Raw genomic sequence first — 12,155 nt, forward strand, 5'->3', positions numbered from 1 at the left:
AAGCAATGCACCCAAAGATGTGCAACAGGCACAACAACAGGGGTGGATTTGGGTAGGAGGGCATCCTGAAACCCTGAATGGGTCGCTGATAGGATGTTGGGTAGTTAAGCTGAGAATACGTTTTGTAGGATAGACTGGCCAAAAATGGAATTTTGCCGGCCAGCCTTATCTAAGCCATAATGGGCTTTGAAGGTATGAAGAGTGTTCCAGGTCACAGCCTTACATATATCAATAAGTGGCACCGAACGAAGGTGTGCCACTGACTTTGCCACGGCCCTAACAGAGTATGCTTTCACACGGTCTTGTAGCAGAATGCCTGCTTGCTGGTAGCAAAAGGAGATACAATCCACCAATCAGTCTGCAGAACTGAGTGTTCTCCAGACTTTTAAAGAGCTGAGTGTTTTTATTCAATACTAACTGAGTGCATTGTATTGAAAAAAGAAAACCACAAACCCCCCCCCCCCCCCCCCCACAAAAAAGTAGCCAGAAGCTAGACATAAGCTAGGAGCAGTATATACCAAAGTAAAAAAGTTGAATAGTTCAGCTCAGTTACTCACCTTGGAAAGGTGTTGAGGTAGTGTGATTGGGTTTGAATAGGGACCAACATTTGTTAATTAAGGGAGCAGTGAGTCACTCAGGCTGACTAACTGAAGTTAGACCGTTTGTATTTCCCAACCCTCCCATCCCTAGCTCATCCCTTAATTTATAGGCAGGTGCCACTTTCACAAAAAAAAAAAATAAAATCAACAAAAACTTTATTGAGAATTCGATCAGACCCCGGTAGGCCACTACCAGACACATAGTGAATTCACTAATACATTTAAAGGAAGTTAGACACATTCCTACTCCCATAGCAACCTAAAACTTAACTAGGAACTGATCAAAATTGAGATGAAGGCAGCAGTCCAGCAGCAAGAGGGGGGCTTCCCAGTCTTTTGCATCGAGTGTCACATGTATGATTTTTTACCCACCGGTGAGAAGTTGTACATGTGCATGTGATGCAAAGAGCTCCTGGCTCTCAGAGAACGAGTCCGATCTCTGGAGGCTAGAGTGGCAGACCTGGAGGAGCTGAGGCAGACAGAGAGGTATATAGATGAGACCTTCAGGGACATAGTAGTCAAGTCCCAACTTCAGACTGGCAGCCCTGGTGCTGCCTTGGAGGAAGAAGGTCTCATAATGGGAGAGCACCAACCAGATGTAGCAGGAAAGGATCCTGTAGCAAGGACCTGCTCTCTAGGTGATGCATTGTCCTTTCGCACTGAGGATATCTCCCCAAGGCCTACTGCCCAGGAGGGAAGGGTTAGGTCGGCCGTCATAGTTGGTGATTCGATTATTAGGAATGTAGATAGCTGGGTGGCTGGTGGGCGTGAGGATCGCCTGGTAACATGCCTACCTGGTGCGAAGGTGGCAGACCTCACGCGTCACCTAGATAGGATTTTAGACAGTGCTGGGGAGGAGCCGGCTGTCGTGGTACATGTGGGCACCAACGACATAGGAAAATGTGGGAGGGAGGTTCTGGAAGCCAAATTTAGGCTCTTAGGTAGAAAGATTAAATCCAGAACCTCCAGGGTAGCATTCTCTGAAATGCTCCCAGTTCCACGCGCAGGTCACCAGAGGCAGGCAGAGCTCCGGAGTCTCAATGCGTGGATGAGACGATGGTGCTAGGAAGAGGGATTCAGTTTTGTTAGGAACTGGGGAACCTTTTGGGGAAGGGGGAGTCTCTTCCGAAGGGATGGGCTCCACCTTAACCAGGGTGGAACCAGACTGCTGGCGCTAACCTTTAAAAAGGAGATAGAGCAGCTTTTAAACTAGAACAAAGGGGAAAGCCGACAGTCGCTCAAGCAGCGCATGGTTCGGAGAGAGGTATCTTTAAAGGATACTAATGATGCATTAGAATTAGGGCATCCCGACAGTGAGGTTCCAATAATTAGAAAAGTAGTCCAAGTGCCTGTAACTAAAAACTCACCTGAGCTAAAAAATTCTAACTTATCCCTATCAATTAAAAAGCAGAATAAAAATACAAACAAAAAACAAACTTTGAAATGTTTGTATGCTAATGCAAGAAGTCTAAGAAGTAAGATGGGAGAATTAGAATGTATAGCAGTAAATGATGACATAGACTTAATTGGCATCTCAGAGACATGGTGGAAAGAGGATAACCAATGGGACAGTGCTATACCGGGGTACAAATTATATTGCAATGACAGAGAGGAGCAGTCGGGAGGAGGTGTGGCGCTTTATGTCCGGGATGGCATAGAGTCCAACAGGATAAACATCCTGCATGAGACTAAATACAAAATTGAATCTTTATGGGTAGAAATCCCTTGTGTGTCAGGGAAGACTACAGTGATAGGGGTATACTACCGTCCACCTGGTCAAGATGGTGAGATGGACAGTGAAATGCTAAGAGAAATTAAGGCAGCTAACCAAATTGGTAGTGCAGTAATAATGGGAGACTTCAATTACCCCAATATAGACTGGGTAAATGTATCATCGGGTCATGCTAGAGAGATAACGTTCCTGGATGGAATAAATGATAGCTTTATGGAGCAATTGGTTCAGGAACCGACGAGAGAGGGAGCAATTTTAGATCTAATTCTCAGTGGAGCACAGGACTTGGTGAGAGAGGTAACGGTGGTGGGGCCGCTTGGCAATAGTGATCATAATATGATCAAATTTGATTTAATGACTGGAAAAGGAACAGTGTGCAAATCCAAGGCTCTCGTGCTAAACTTTCAAAAGGGAAACTGATAAAATGAGAAAAATTGTTAGAAAAAAACTGAAAGGAGCAGCTACAAAAGTAAAAAATGTCAAAGAGGCGTGGTCATTGTTAAAAAATACCATTCTAGAAGCACAGTCCAGATGTATTCCACACATTAAGAAAGGTGGAAAGAAGGCAAAACGATTACCGGCATGGTTAAAAGGGGAGGTGAAAGAAGCTATTTTAGCCAAAAGATCTTCATTCAAAAATTGGAAGAAGGATCCAACAGAAGAAAATAGGATAAAGCATAAACATTGGCAAGTTAAATGTAAGACATTGATAAGACAGGCTAAGAGAGAATTTGAAAAGAAGTTGGCTGTAGAGGCAAAAACTCACAGTAAAAACTTTTTAAAATATATCCGAAGCAGAAAGCCTGTGAGGGAGTCAGTTGGACCGTTAGATGATCGAGGGGTTAAAGGGGCACTTAGAGAAGATAAGGCCATCGCGGAAAGATTAAATGATTTCTTTGCTTCGGTGTTTACTGAAGAGGATGTTGGGGAGGTACCCGTAATGGAGAAGGTTTTCATGAGTAATGATTCAGATGGACTGAATCAAATCACGGTGAACCTAGAAGATGTGGTAGGCCTGATTGACAAACTGAAGAGTAGTAAATCACCTGGACCGGATGGTATACACCCCAGAGTTCTGAAGGAACTAAAAAATGAAATTTCAGACCTATTAGTAAAAATTTGTAACTTATCATTAAAATCATCCATTGTACCTGAAGACTGGAGGATAGCAAATGTAACCCCAATATTTAAAAAGGGCTCCAGGGGTGATCCGGGAAACTACAGACCGGTTAGCCTGACTTCAGTGCCAGGAAAAATAGTGGAAAGTGTTCTAAACATCAAAATCACAGAACATATAGAAAGACATGGTTTAATGGAACAAAGTCAGCATGGCTTTACCCAGGACAAGTCTTGCCTCACAAATCTGCTTCACTTTTTTGAAGGAGTTAATAAACATGTGGATAAAGGTGAACCGGTAGATATAATAATATTTTCAATAATATTTTCAATAATAATATTTTCAATAATAATAATAAAAATAATAATATTTTCAATAATCTGTTGATTGTTTAATGTAACGCCGCACGTTCTCTGTTCAATACACTGTCTATTGTTTAATGTAATGCCTTACCGGCGACAGTTTTGTTATATGGAAACCGACTTGATTTGATATGTATATCGAGAATGTCGGTATATAAAAACCCTAAATAAATAAATAAATAAATAAATAAATAAATAGTATACTTGGATTTTCAGAAGGAGTTTGACAACGTTCCTCATGAGAGGCTTCTAGGAAAAGTAGAAAGTCATGGGATAGGTGGCGATGTCCTTTCGTGGATTGCAAACTGGCTAAAAGACAGGAAACAGAGAGTAGGATTAAATGGGCAATTTTCTCAGTGGAAGGGAGTGGACAGTGGAGTGCTTCAGGGATCTGTATTGGGACCCTTACTGTTCAATATATTTATAAATGATCTGGAAAGAAATATGACGAGTGAGATAATCAAATTTGCAGATGACACAAAATTGTTCAGAGTAGTTAAATCACAAGCAGATTGTGATAAATTGCAGGAAGACCTTGTGAGACTGTAAAATTGGGCATCCAAATGGCAGATGAAATTTAATGTGGATAAGTGCAAGGTGATGCATATAGGGAAAAATAACCCATGCTATAATTACACAATGTTGGGGTCCATATTAGGTGCTACAACCCAAGAAAGAGATCTAGGTGTCATACTGGATAATACATTGAAATTGTCGGTGCAGTGTGCTGCGGCAGTCAAAAAAGCAAACAGAATGTTGGGAATTATTAGAAAAGGAATGGTGAATAAAACGGAAAATGTCATAATGCCTCTGTATCGCTCCATGGTGAGACCGCACCTTGAATACTGTGTACAATTCTGGTCGCCGCATCTCAAAAAAGATATAATTGCGATGGTGAAGGTACAGAGAAGGGCTACCAAAATGATAAGGGGAATGGAACAACTCCCCTATGAGGAAAGACTAAAGAGGTTAGGACTTTTCAGCTTGGAGAAGAGACGACTGAGGGGGGATATGATAGAGGTGTTTAAAATCATGAGAGGTCTAGAACGGGTAGATGTGAATCGGTTATTTACTCTTTCGGATAGTAGAAAGACTAGGGGGCACTCCATGAAGTTAGCATGGGGCACATTTAAAACTAATCGGAGAAAGTTCTTTTTTACTCAACGCACAATTAAACTCTGGAATTTGTTGCCAGAGAATGTGGTTAGTGCAGTTAGTATAGCTGTGTTTAAAAAAGGATTGGATAAGTTCTTGGAGGAGAAGTCCATTACCTGCTATTAAGTTCACTTAGAGAATAGCCACTGCCATTAGCAATGTTTACATGGAATAGACTTAGTTTTTGGGTACTTGCCAGGCTCTTATGGCCTGGATTGGCCACTGTTGGAAACAGGATGCTGGGCTTGATGGACCCTCGGTGTGACCCAGTATGGCATTTTCTTATGTTCTTATGTTCTTAACCAGGAGGAAAGGGTCTGTTTTCCCACTGGATTTACCAATTTGATGTTATCGAAAGAAACAATAATGAGTGGACTTCCTGTGGTCTGACGTGCGCTCCAGATAAAAGGCTAGGGCATGTTTGCAGTCCAGGGAATGTAGAGCCTTTTCTCCTGGGTTTGAATGGGGCCTTGGAAAGAAAGTAGGTAAGATGATGGATTGATTAAGATGAAATTCCGACACTACCTTTGGTAAAAACTTAGGGTGTGTACGGAGGACCACTCTGTCCTGTAGAATTTTAGTGTAAGGCGGGTAGGTGACTAATGCCTGTAACTCACTAACTCTGCAAGCGGATGTTATAGTGAGAAGAAAGATTACTTTCCAGGTGAGAGAAAGCAGAGATCACAGGAGTGGAGAGGCTCAAATGGAAGTTTCATGAGCCGCCCTAAGACCAAGTTAAGGTCCCAAGCGGGGGCTGGAGGGCTTAATGGAGGTTTCAGATGGAACAAACCTCTCATGAAGCGTGTGTCTAAGGGCTGTGTCAAAATAGAGACATCTCCTACTCCGTTGTGGAAAGCGGCTACCACATTGACTTGCACTCTTATAGAGGATGTTTTCAGGCCTGATTCTGACAGATGCCAGAGATAGTCCAGAAACTTCGCAGTGGGAACAAGTGAAGGGGTCTATGGACATGGACGTGCACCAGACCGTAAACCTTTTCCACTTAGAACGATAAGAGCGTCTCGTGGAAGGCTTTTGTGAAGCTACCAGGACTCGGGATACCGGCTCCGAAAGGTTAAGGGGTTGGAGTATTAACCTTTCAACATCCAGGCCATCAGGGATAGGGCCTGGAGGTTGGGGTGGCGAAGGCACCCGTCGTTCTGAGTTATCAGAAGCGGATCCTCTCCTAGAGGGATGCACTGGCGAACTGATAGGTCCCGGAGGATTACCAGAAACATTAAGCCCTTATCCCTTCGTAACTTCACGAGAGTCTTCGATATGAGTGGAAGTGGAGGGTATGAGTAGAGACCATTGGACCACGAGAGGGCGAAAGCGTCCCTTGGCTGTGAGTGGCGGCTGTGAATGAGGGAGCAGATGTTCTCTACTTTGCAGTTGTGGATGGATGCAAAGAGGTCTATTTGTGGATACCCCCAACGTTGGAAGATTGTGTCCGCTACCTTGGGGTTGAGAGACCATTCGTGTGGATGGAAGATTTGACTCAGCTTGTCTGCTAGAACATTGTCCACGCCCGCCAAGTAGGTCGCTCTGAGGCACATCGAGTGGGAAAGAGCCCACTCCCATATCTGTGCAGCTTCCTGACACAGAAGGTAGAAGCCCATTCCCCCTTGCTTGTTGATGTACCACATTGCCACCTGGTTGTCGGTCTGAATCAGGATGGCCTTGTTTGAGAGGCAATCCTGAAAGACTCTGAGGGCATATTTGAGCTGTCGTGCAATCTCGATCCTGGAGGCATTGCGCTAGGGACATGAGATTATGAGCTCAATCCTGAGGGAGGAATGCTTTCACCTGCAAGGCGTCCAGGTCGGCTCCTATGAAAGATAGAGCTTGAGATGGAACTAGGCTGGACTTGGGATAGTTGATGAGAAACCCGAGAAACAGCAATGTATGGATAGTTAGACATAAGGAGGCTAGTGCATTCCTCTGAGTCGGAGCCCTTATCAGCCGATCATCGACATAAGGGTATACGTGGATACCCTGACACCTCAGGTAGGCCGCGACTACTACAACTCAGCCACAAACTCCTGGATTTCCATCAACGCTGACATAGCCAATACATTATGCCCCACAATAAAAAAGGAAATCAGACCATCTACTAAACAAAATGCTCCTTGGTACACCCCTGAACTGAAAACATCAAAATGAACACTGAGACAAACCGAAAAACAATGGAGACGAACACCTACACCAAACCTAAAAGACAAATACAGAACCCTACTACACAACTATACAGCTGACCTCAACACAGCAAAGCGCAATTTCTACACAACAAGAATTCATGAATACCAATTCAACCCGAGGATCCTCTTCTCCTACGTCAAAGAACTCACCAATCCTATCCAGAATGACTCAACGCCAAACTCCAACAGCATCTCCAGTGACAAACTAGCACAATTTTTCAAGGACAAAGTCGACAACATCATTGCCAAGATTCCCCCATCCCACAACGACTCAACAAACATCCCTCCACCCATCCACACATGGACCCAATTCACACCAGTTGCATCTACTGAAATTGAACCCATCATCAAAAAAACCAACCCAGCTTCCCACCCCGTAGACTCCATCCCCATCAAAACCCTAAAACTCATCAAAGAGAGTATTGTCAAACCTATAACACAAATCATCAACCTATCACTTGAGCAAGGAATCTTCCCAGACAAACTCAAAAACGCCATCATCAAACCAATCATCAAAAAACCGCAACTCGACAAATCAGATCCTGCAAACTACAGACCAGTCTCCAACCTCCCATTCCTAGCAAAAATCATCGAGAAAACTGTCAACAATCAACTTACAGACCACCTTGACGCCCACAATTTTCTCCACCCAACACAGCATGGCTTCAGAAAATTCTACAGCACAGAGACTCTCCTCCTCGCTCTCACCGACACCATCCTAAGAGGTCGTGACAGTGGCAAAACATTCCTCCTGATACTCCTTGATATATCAGCCGCCTTTGACACCATCAACCACAGAACACTCCTCACCAGGCTTAAAGAAATCGGTCTTCAAGACACTACACTCAATTGGTTCAAATCCTACCTTACTAACAGATCCTTCATTGTCAAGACAAACTCATCTGAATCCTCCCAAGTGCCCCTCACCCATGGCGTCCCTCAAGGTTCTTCACTATCCTCAACCCTCTTCAACATCTACCTCCTCCCACTATGCAAATACCTCTCAGATGCCAACCTCATCTACTTTGTCTATGCAGACGACATACAAATTCTACTCCCCATAACCAAGTCCATTGAACTCACCATGGAAAGATGGAACAAACTCAGTTCAAAACTATCACAACTGCTATCCCAACTATCACTCTGCCTCAACCAAGCCAAAACAGAAATCATTCACATCCATGACGACCGTCCCTCTTCTCCTCTCGAGAGCACCCCCTCAAACAACCCACGGAGCTCAAACAACCCTGGGATGCCAAACTTATCAAGAACCTTACTCACACCATCCACAAAAAACCTAGGAGTAACAATCGACAGCCAACTCAACTTTAAACGACACATCTCCAATACAATAAAAAATGGATTTTTCAAGCTTCAAACACTTAAAAAACTCAAACCCCTCCTCCAACCGCACGATTTCCGAACAGTACTTCAATCAATTATTTTCTCAAAACTCGACTACTGCAACTCCCTCCTCCTTGGACTACCAGAAATCCACATCAAACCCCTCCAAGTCCTACAAAACGCCGCCGCCAGAATTATCACTAACCACAGAAAATCCTCCCACATCACACCCACTCTCAAAGACCTCCACTGGCTGCCCATCACACAAAGAATCCAGTATAAAACCCTCACCCTTATACACAAAAAAATAAACAACACAAAATGGTCTGGCTAAACAACACTATTCAACCATACACCACACCAAAGAACCCTCAGATCCTCCCAACACAGGTCATGCCTCTCCATCCCAAATCTCAAAAATGCTCACCTCAATGCAACATGCAAATGAGCCATTACAATAGCTGGCCCCACCCTATGGAACTCCCTCCCCACACATCTCAGAAACGAACCCTCACCACAAGTCTTTAAAAAACAGCTCAAAACATCGGCTGTTTCTTGAAAGCCTTTCCCTCCGGATTCCCAACCTTCTCAAATTGCATGTTCTTGAAAACCTTCCCACTTGACTCCTTACTGCACTAACGCATAACACCCCCTCACAACCACACCCCCCTTTCCCCCCCTCTCACCACCCCAACCCACCCCTACCCCATTCCCCCTCCCTCCCTCTCACTCCATAGCCCCTGACACCAGACCTAATCGTAACCAAGTCATACTGTATATATTGTATATAGGATATATGCTACAAATTTATACTCACATTCCTATGTATTCATATGTTACAATGTTTTTTATTTCAATAGTTTAATTAATTGTTATCCTGTTAAATGTAAAATAGGGCAGATCTCGCCCTATTCAACCTGTTACCTGGAAACCGATGTGATATCTCGATCGAATGTCGGTATACAAAAGAAATAAATAAAATAAATAATAAATACAAGGCACTTGGTCGAGGTGCGGATGCTAGGCCGAAGAGCAGTACCCGGTACTGGAAGTGCCGGGGGCAGACTAGGAATCGAAGGAATTTGCGGTGAGATGGAGTGATCGAGATGTGTGTGTACGCATCTTGAAGATCCAGAGAGCAAAGCCAATCTCCTCTTTGCAGAAGAGGAAGTAGAGAGCCCAAGGTTACCATCCTGAACTTTTCCTTCTGTAGATACTTGTTTAAGGCACGCAGGTCCAGGATTGGACGAATGCCTCCTGACATTTTTGGAATGAAGAAATACCGGGAATAGAATCCCTGCCCCTGCTGGGAGAGGGGCACCGGTTCTATCGCCCTGGATTTCAGGAGGGTTGAAACCTCCTCTTCCAGAAGACAGGAATGGTCGGATGATCCCCACGTTGGCCGAGGTGGGGAGTCTGCTGGTACAGATAGGAAGCTGAGGTGGTAAACTTGAGTCAGTACAGCAAGTACCCACTGATCTGAAGTGATCATGTGCCATATGTTGGTGAAGTGCCATAACCGACCGCCGACGGGTATGGACAGTAGAGGAGGCTGGCTTATGCTCTCCAGCGAGGAATCAAAATTCAGTAGCTGGGCCCGGTGGAGGAGCTGGCAAAGTTTTCTGAGGTCTGGATTGTCTGGCCTGACCTTTCTGGTAAGGTCTGGAGGGGCGGCCTCGAGTAGCAGGAGGAAAATATCTCCATGGCTTGAAGGACGGCCGCTTAGAGTCTCTTCGGAATGTCCTTTTAGAGGTGGACGGAAAATCAGAAGGCACCAACGACAGCTGGCGTAGCGTCTCGTGGTGGTCTTTGAGCTGTGCTACAGTCTCCTGGATTTTGTCCCCGAAAAGATTATCTCCAGCACAGGGCAGGTCAGCCAACCGGTCTTGTACTTCTGGTCTCAAGTCAGAGGACTTCAGCCAGGCCCATCTTCGTGCACTAATCCCCACTACAGACACCCTAGAAGCAGTGTAAAAAATGTCATAGGCAGCATGGACCTCTGCCAGCATCTAGACCCTTCTGAGCCAGGGTATTGAGTTGATAATAAAGCTAGTCAGGCAAAGACTCAGAAAATTCTTGCATCTTTTTAAATAGGTCCCTGTTATACTGGGTCATGTATAACTGGTAGGAAGCAATGAGAGAAATAAGCATTGAGCCATGGAAAACACGACGGCCAAATGCATCCAGGGACCTCTGTTCTTTCCCTGGAGGTATGGAAGAATGAGGCTTAGAACATTGTGCCTTTTTCTGGGATGATTCTACATCCACATAATTGTGATCCAGTTGTGGTTTTTGGAAACCAGGGGCTGTCTATACCAGGTAGGTGGCATCTGTTTTTCGATTCACTGGTGATACAGATCCTGGATTCTCCCAATTCCTCTTCATCAAGTCCAGGAGGACTTCATGAACAGGTATGGACATGATCTCCTTGGATGCATCTACGAATTGGAGCACTTCCAGCATCTTGTGTCTGGAGTCTTCTTCCGTCTGAAGTTAGGATGGTATGGCTTCAGCCATTTCCTTTATAAAATTAGTAAAGTACAGGTCCTCTGGAGGAGAACATCTTCTCTCCTCAGGGGGAGATGGCTCTGAAGGTAGATCATCAGAATCCTGGGAAGAATCATCTGCCCCAAGGATTGTAAGGCTGATCACCTGCTCCCATAGGATCTCCAGAGGGAAGAAATGGTGCTATTCCTGAAGGATCAGGTCTAGGCACCGACGGCATCGGAGGAGGCACCGACGGCATCGATGGATGCACCGATTGAGGACGATGTGGTATCGGTGACATCGATGGGCGAGTCGGTGGCAAGATCCCAGATGGCCTGGGCATAGGTTCCGGCCTCGGTGCTTCATCATCGTCTGATGACAAAGGAATCAGGGTGGAAGGCGTTGGACATACCGGTAATCCTTGGTTCCACCAGTGGAAGGGCACCGATCAACGCATCCAGCCTGCCGAGTAGCGGTGCAAGCGCCGGTCCCAACGCCGTGGGAATCGGGTCGGTGACTGGATCTGGCATTGGTGCCAGCGTCGATGGAGGCTGGAAGCCCTACAGAGCCTGAGCCATCCGATCCAATTCCTCGTGGAAGTCTGAGGCATGGAGCCCCAGCTCCGGAGTAGGAGGCAGCACTTGGGTAGCCGGATGGTCCACCTGTGAAAGTGGAGTCGTGGCTCCCTGCACCAATGAAGGTGGGGAACGCCTCAGTGACCCAGTCGCAGAGGAGGATAGGGCCTTCTCTGGACGGGATTTCTTTGTCAGTGGCTCTGTCGACGCTAATGCCGAGGGCTTGCCTGGATCAGCGAACTGAGCCTTCTGATGACGGTGTTGACGCTTTTCACGATGTTCTCCTGGTCCTTCTCCAGAGCCGAAGAGGAAGAAGTCGATGCCTTCGGAGTAGTTGGTGCCGGGTGGACAGCACCGGTGTCTCACTGCTGATGAGAGGTCGATGACACCGGCTCAGACGATGTTGAAGCGCTCGATGGAGTCGGTGGTTTTGCCTGAAAAAGAAACTCCATCTTCTTTGAGCGGGCCTTACGGCCCTTCGTTGTCATTTGGGCACATTTGGTGCAAGTTAAGACGTTGTGGTCCAACCCCAAACACAACACACAGACCCTATGTGGGTCTGTGATGAACATTGTCCGAGGACAAT

General features: G+C 45.5%; 1 protein-coding gene across 4 annotated transcripts in view; it reads right to left on the minus strand.

Moving 5' to 3' along the window:
- The window catches only part of LOC115092720 (disintegrin and metalloproteinase domain-containing protein 9-like), a 978,865-nt gene that overhangs the window by 560,937 nt on the left and 405,773 nt on the right, over nucleotides 1-12,155 (minus strand). The gene's annotated exons all lie outside the window — the stretch shown is intronic.

The sequence above is a fragment of the Rhinatrema bivittatum genome, chromosome 5 (genome assembly GCF_901001135.1).
Source record: "Rhinatrema bivittatum chromosome 5, aRhiBiv1.1, whole genome shotgun sequence".
Taxonomy (NCBI): Eukaryota; Metazoa; Chordata; class Amphibia; order Gymnophiona; family Rhinatrematidae; genus Rhinatrema; species Rhinatrema bivittatum.